Genomic DNA, 7,028 nt, shown 5'->3' with positions numbered 1-7,028 from the left:
TGTGAATTGAATTGCAGCCACCCTCCTCCTCTCCTACACGGATCTGGCTCAGCCCCATCCAGCTGGGATTTATCTCCAGCTCGTTTGCTGCCCGAACATAGAGAAGAAGCAGCAAAGAATGAAAGGCAGCTCCTGAGCTTTGAATAGTTCAGGACGTGTCACAAGGGCTGCAGTTTATTTAAAGGGACACACTCAAATCCTAAACTTCCAAGGCCACAGGTATCTGTTCATGGTAATCCCCCGCCGTGGTTATTGTTGACTGCAGCTTCCAAAGCTTTGTGCTGGACGTGCAGAATCGCAGAGAAGCTGTAATTTGTATGTTGTAAAATGTGTAAACAAGCCAAATCTGCTTCCAGGTGGAGACAGCTGGAAGATCTCCAGATCCAGAATCCCAGTTCAAGCCCATATATGGGTCCTGCCCCAGCAGCCTCCTTTGGCACTGTGTCTGTGAGCTGTAACCCACCTAACAAGTGCTCCCTTCATGGTCCAGCTCTAGGAGAAATCCTTGTCACCTCTTCTGAGACACAACATCCCCGTGGGACACGGCAGAGGCATGGAAATCTGTTTTCCCACTTGTGTTGAGGGATTTGCAGAGTAAAACGCAGAACATTTGGTGTCTCCTGTTCACCTTGATTCATGAACACCCTCCGAAGCCCCAGTTCCACGTTTGATTTTTACAAGGGCATGTAGTGATAGGACAAAGGGTTGGTGGCTTCACACTGGAAGAAGGTCGATTCAGATCAGATATCAGGAAGAAATTTTTCTTGGTCTTGGTGCTGGGAAAGTCTCCTGTGTTTGATTCATTCGGTGGTCACCATAGGGAATTGAGGAGGCAAATGGGAGGCACCTTACAAAGAAGCAGGTTTGGATCTCACGTGGAGAGAAGGATAAAAGGGTGGGTGCAGCAGCGAGAAGAGGCTGAAAGAGCAGTGCCTGAGAGCTGCTGGTGGTTCATGTTTCCAGTCTACTCTTGCTACGTTGGTGGAAAGCTCTTAACCCAACCTCATTACCTCAAAAGAAAGGCAAACTGATGTGTGCAGCATCCATGCGTCTGGAAAAGTCATCGATGTGGTCACCAAGGTCATAAAATTGGGTCTGCTGGGTCAGCACCATCTCTGGGCATGCAGAGAGCTGAACCAATGTGGGGGCTACTGGGGGCTACTCACTGGTCTGGAGCAAGAGTCTGATGAGCGATGAGCAGCGGGAGGTAGGTGGGTATCAGATGTTGGGTATGGATGAAGACACCACAGTGCAGTAAATTTAAGTGTCTTCAGTGGTGGTGGAAGTATCTGTAGATCATCAGGATCTTACACAACTCATATGTCTTCCAAAATGAAACACCAGATGTTTTCTACATGCCCATGGTGGGAAGAATTGCCTGCTAGAAATGGGGCTCTGTTGACGGTGGAGAAGATGCACAAACCCTCTCCAACATTACAAGGACAAGGACAGCTTTGGGAGCTGTGGAGTTTTTGTCCCAGGGGTCACTCCAGGAGATCAAATTCATTGTTCGTTTGGGACAAATGAAGTGAGAAGGGGCAATTTTCTAGCCAAAAGAGAATTCCGCAGCACTTAATTTGAAGGAAACATTTTGTTTCTTGTTCTGTTTCACTATTCTTCTCAAGTGAAAAAAGAGCTTAATGTAGCCTCAAATACCTTTTTCAGACAAAGAAAATGAAACCAAATTAAAGACATTGGAACAAACTGCTTAGTTGGTTTCCCCCCATTTTTGTCCTCATTTTTCAAACACACCCCAAGTTCAGAAATCTCTTCAGTCAGCGCCTGTCTTGATGAATTAACTATTTAACAATGATTTTCTCCCTAATTTCGGCTAATAGAATAATTGGATCTGCTGGAGCCAAGTTCATAAAATGTGGGATGCGTGATGAATCTGCTGTGGGCTCTGCCACTGAGTCACCACGTACCTTTGAATCAAGTGGTTCTCCACTGCCTCAAGCTTTCCTGATGGCAGGAGGAGCCACGGTGTTTGTGGGAAGGTCTGTGGTCACTGCGTGGACGGGGCTTCACTGCGTGAAGTGGCTGGTGGGTCACCAGGCAGCAGGGTGGGGAGACACTCAGAAGTGTCTCCGGCAGTGTTCCTGCAACTTGGGCATCACAGGGCTGATGTAGAGTTGGTGCAAATAAATCCTCATGGACATGAGGTTTCAAAGAAGCAGTAAACGTTACAGCACCAGTTTTGGAGTCCTCAGCACAAGAAGGACATGGACCTGTAGGAGCGGGGCCAGAGGAGGCCACAGAGATGCTGGGAGGGCTGGAGCCCCTCTGCTGGGAGGACAGGCTGAGAGAGTTGGGGGGGTTCAGCCTGGAGAAGAGAAGGCTCCGGGGAGACCTTGGAGCCCCTTCCAGTCCCTCAAGGGGCTCCAGGAAAGCTGGGGAGGGAATCTTGATGAGGGAAAGGAGCCCTAGGAGGTGGAGGAGGAAGGGTTTGACACTGAAAGATCTTTAAGGTCCCTTCCAACCTAGAAGATTCTGTGATTCTGTGGTTCTGTGACACTGAAAGAGGGGAGATTGAGATTTGATATTAGGTAGAACTTGTTTGGTGTGAGGGTGGTGAGAGCCTGGCCCAGGTTGCCCCGAGAAGCTGTGGCTGCCCCATCCCTGGAGGGGTTCAAGGCCAGGTTGGAGGGGGCTTGGAGCAACCTGGTCTGGTGGGAGGTGTCCCTGCCCAGGGCAGGAGGGGTTGGAACTGGATGATCTTTAAGATCACTTCCAACCCAAACCATTCTATGGTTCTCCAGCAGATCCTGTAGGACCTCATCACCTGCATTTTCCCAGTAGCTGGAGAACCTCAGCTGTTGTGCTTTGGATAAACAGAATTGTGGGCCTTGATTTGACCTCTGCTTCCTTGGGCTGGCACCATCCCTGTCCTCCGGGGTGAGATCAAGGCGAAAGCCTCCCCCAGCCTTGACGACTTCCAGGGTTTCTCTTGCTTGTCCCAGCCCCAATCCCACGCCCTGAGTCCTGCACTGGGAATACACTTCATGCTGTGTCTGGCCGTGGCCGACAGATTCCCATACTTCAAAAAGTGCCATAAAACCACAAAAAACAGCACAATCCCTGTGCTGCTGCCCCGGAGCTCTCTATGATCCCTGGCTGAGCCGATGCCTACCCTTGGGAGAACAATTATATTTAGGAGGACTTTCCAGGCTGTAAGTGTCAGTGAAGCGTATGGAAAAGGCTGCACCAAAGCAAGGGAGACCAGCGGAAATAGATAGATTTAAAAATAGTAGAGACAGAGGAGATGGGGTGGATGAGATTCAGGAGCTGACAGAGAGATGGGAGCACAGAGATCAAATTAACTGCTCCAAGATTAATTTAGAACTCGTTTCCATCCCAGTGGCGAGACACAAGCCCTGGGCAGGGCTTTCCTCTGCAGAGACTCTCCCCATTCCTCTGTCCCAGGGGTTCCCCACTGAGTAGTGTCCAAACACTGCTCCCACCCGGCTCCACCATGTCCCCTTTCCATGGAGCACCTGGTCCCCACTAAACCCATCCAACGTCCCTCTCTGCAGAGCTCAGGGATGGCAGGGTCCTAAGTCTTGTCCCCCAGGGGAGGTCTCCCCTGGCTGCCAGGAGCCTGGAGACCTGCTCTGCCCTAGGCTGGGAGAAACCCACTCATCCCACTCCATGTAGAGGAGAAATTTAGATTAGATATTAGGAAAAAATTATTTGCTGGTGAGACACTGGCCCAGGTTGCCCAGAGAAGCTGTGGCTGCCCCATCCCTGGAAGGGTTCAAGGCCTAGTTGGAGGGGGCTTTGAGAAACCTGGTCTAGTGGGAGGTGTCCCCACCCCTAGCAGGGGGTTGGAACTGGATGACCTTTAAGGTCCCTTCCAACTCTAACCATTCTATGATTCTCTATCCCATGTTATGGTCTCGCTGCTCCCCCCACTGCCCAGCTCCTGCACCATCACTCTGGGTGCACGGTGCCGCTGTCTCCAGCCTTCCCCTTCCACTGTCCATGCCTCTGGCAGGTTGGGAGCTTAGGATCAAGGAGGACAAGTTGGGCAGTTGTTCTCCACCGCATAACCCTTGGATGCCCCACAGCTGGTGGTGGCACAGGGCTCCTGTGGCTGCATTGCCTGCAGACCACAACGTGCCACATGTCAGAGGTAAAGACCTCAGAGCCTCCGTTTGCCAGGAAGAGTTGTCTCTCCTTCCACTTGCTGTGGGAACGATGCTCTTCCAGACCAGTCCTCCCCAGTTCAAGGAGGAGAAGTGCCAGCAGGTCCAGAGAAATGATTCTTCCACTTTGCTCTGGTGAGACCTCACCTGGAGTATTGTGTGCAGGTCTGGAGCCCTCATTATAGGAAAGATATGGACCTGATGGAGCAGGTCCAGAGGAGGGCAACAAGGATGATCAGGGGGATGGAGCACCTCTGCTACGAGGACAGGCTGAGGGAGCTGGGGTTGTTCAGCCTGAAGAAGAGGAGGCTCAAGGGAGACCTAATAGCAGCCTTCCAGTACCTGAAGGGGGCCTACAGGAAGGCTGGGGAGAACCTGTTTAGAAAGGCCTGCAGTGACAGGACGAGGGGCAATGGCTTCAAGCTGGAGGGGAGCAGATTTAGATTGGAGATGAGGAGAAAGTTCTTTAGTGTGAGGGTGGTGGAGCACTGGAACAGGTTGCCCAGGGAGGTGGTTGAGGCCCCATCCCTGGAGATATTCAAGGAGAGGCTCGACGAGGCCCTGGGCAACCTGGTCTAGTTGGGGGTGTCCCTGCTGACTGCAGGGAGGTGGGACTAGATGACCTTTGGAGGTCCCTTCTGGCCTGGACAATTCTATGTTTCTATGGTAGTGGGAGGTGTCCCTGTCCTAGGCAGGGGGGGGTTGGAACTGGATGATCTTAAAGGTCCCTTCCAACCCAACCCCACTGCGTCACCCTCTCCAGTGAGTGAGTCACCAGACACTCAACACGAGGCATTCACAGACCTGATGAAGGTCTTACACAGGGTCCTCCTTCTCCATTATGGGGTCTGTAGCCCAGTAAATGCAGCATTGCCACTGCCAGGGCCAGGTTGCTGGCTTTCTGCTGGGTCTGTAGGACCTCAGGAATGGGGTTTGCCAGTCCTGCTTTGTCTTAACTTGTCTTGAGCTGCCTGAAGCTTAGTTTTGTTCCTTGATGTAGTTGTATCTGCTTTTTTTTTGTTTTTCATAGCCAAGTGGCTATGACTAATTTATTTTACTTCTGCACGTCTTTGTCTGGTGTTACCAAAGTTTCATAGAGACATTAGGAACACGAATCATAGAATCATTTAGGTTGGGAACGACCTATGAGATCATCAATTCTAACCATTAACTTGTGAAATCCACCACTAAACCACGTCCCTACAGTTTGTCTGTGCAGAGGGAAATATTTATACCTCTCCTGTACTGGTGCAGGGTGGACAAACAGAGGCATGATGTGACAGCGGAGGTCCTGAGGTGGGGAACGCAGGATGAGAGGGACCACAGGCTGGTGCAGGAGCTCCCAGGGCTATTTCTAGGGCCAGTGGCATCGTAGGGAATGTGTATTTCTGATTCAGGTGCAGAAACAAGGCTGGCTGGGGCCAGGAGGGAAAAAAAAATGAAGCAAAAGTGGTTGATGCACCACATTTCATTGGGGACATTTTCTTTTCCTGACTTCTTGATGGAACCATCCTCTCTCCCATCCTCTGACCTCACATCCTTGCCTTGGCTTTCTCCTTTCTAGGTGACTCTTGAAGCTCAGGTTGGCTCACTCCTCGTTGCATTGGATCTGCGAATGTTTGCAGGGTCCTGGAGATGGAAGAGAGCTCTCAGCATCCCTGGGGTAGTCAGCCTGGTGGTAAACTATTCTTGGTGGTAAGAACAGCTCGTGGTATTTCTATAGTTGTCAGCAGATGTTGGAGAGGAGCCTGGCAGGAGGAGGAACAGGCACTGATTTTTCAGGGACCTGGCTTCGCCCGCACGGAAACACCATTCCCATTTAAGAGCGTGGGGTTGCTGTGCTCTCTGTAGGTTGATCTCCCAGCCATGCTCGCTTGTAGCATCCGTGACACTCCTCCACGACTCCCTGATGTGCTTCTGGGTTCGTGGAGGGTAAGGAGACACTTTGGGGACAACACACGCTGGTGGCTTTCCCAGGAGGAGGCAACCAGACCTGTGAGTCCCCAGTATGAGGGACACTAAAGCAAGGTGGGCACTCACCCAGCCTCTACCTGCTGTGGCAGGGTGACACTATCGGGGGTAACCACAGCCCTGGGGGGCTGATGCTGCTCTGATGCTACAGGTTTCGGGGGTCAGCTCAGCTGGGGGGCTGCAGTCCTCTCCCCCTACAAATATTAGCCCCAGGTTGATGGAAACCTAAAAGGATATTTTCTTCCAGAAGTGTTGTCTTCTGCTGCAGATTGTGCCCTGGGATATATCAGGGGCACTGTCAGAGCCCACCCCGAGCAGGGGGTGATCCTCCTGGCTGCAATACCCCTGACTATAATATCAGTTTATTTTGGGGGTAATGGGGTGGATTTCCACGAATTAAGGTTCCTTCTGCCCAACATCTAACAGAGGGGGGCACAGACGTGAGTGATCATAGAGTCATAGAATCACAGAATTGTCCAGGCTGGAAGGGACCTCCAAAGGTCATCTAGTCCCACCTCCCCGCAGTCAGCAGGGACACCCCCAACTAGACCAGGTTGCCCAGGGCTTCATCAAGCTTCACCTTGAATATCTCCAGGGATGGGGCCTCAACCACCTCCCTGGGCAACCTGTTCCAGTGCTCCACCACCCTCACAGTAAAGAACTTTCTCCTAAAGTAAAGAAATTTCTCCTAAGAGTGATGCCTTGGGGCTCTGCATTCATCTTCTTTCCTGGTTCATCCTGGTAACAAAGACACTCAGACTCTGTAAAGTATTATTTGAAATGTGATTTCTTAGACATAACACTGGAAGGAAGGCAATGATGGATCATCCCATGCATTTCAGATGCTGAAGACTCCAAATTATGCAGCATCAAATGTGTGCCCGAGCAGCACAGAATTATAGAATAGAATGG

The sequence above is a fragment of the Calidris pugnax genome, unplaced genomic scaffold (assembly GCF_001431845.1).
Source record: "Calidris pugnax isolate Ruff unplaced genomic scaffold, ASM143184v1 scaffold724, whole genome shotgun sequence".
NCBI classification, from domain to species: Eukaryota; Metazoa; Chordata; class Aves; order Charadriiformes; family Scolopacidae; genus Calidris; species Calidris pugnax.
This window is presented reverse-complemented; position numbering follows the sequence as displayed.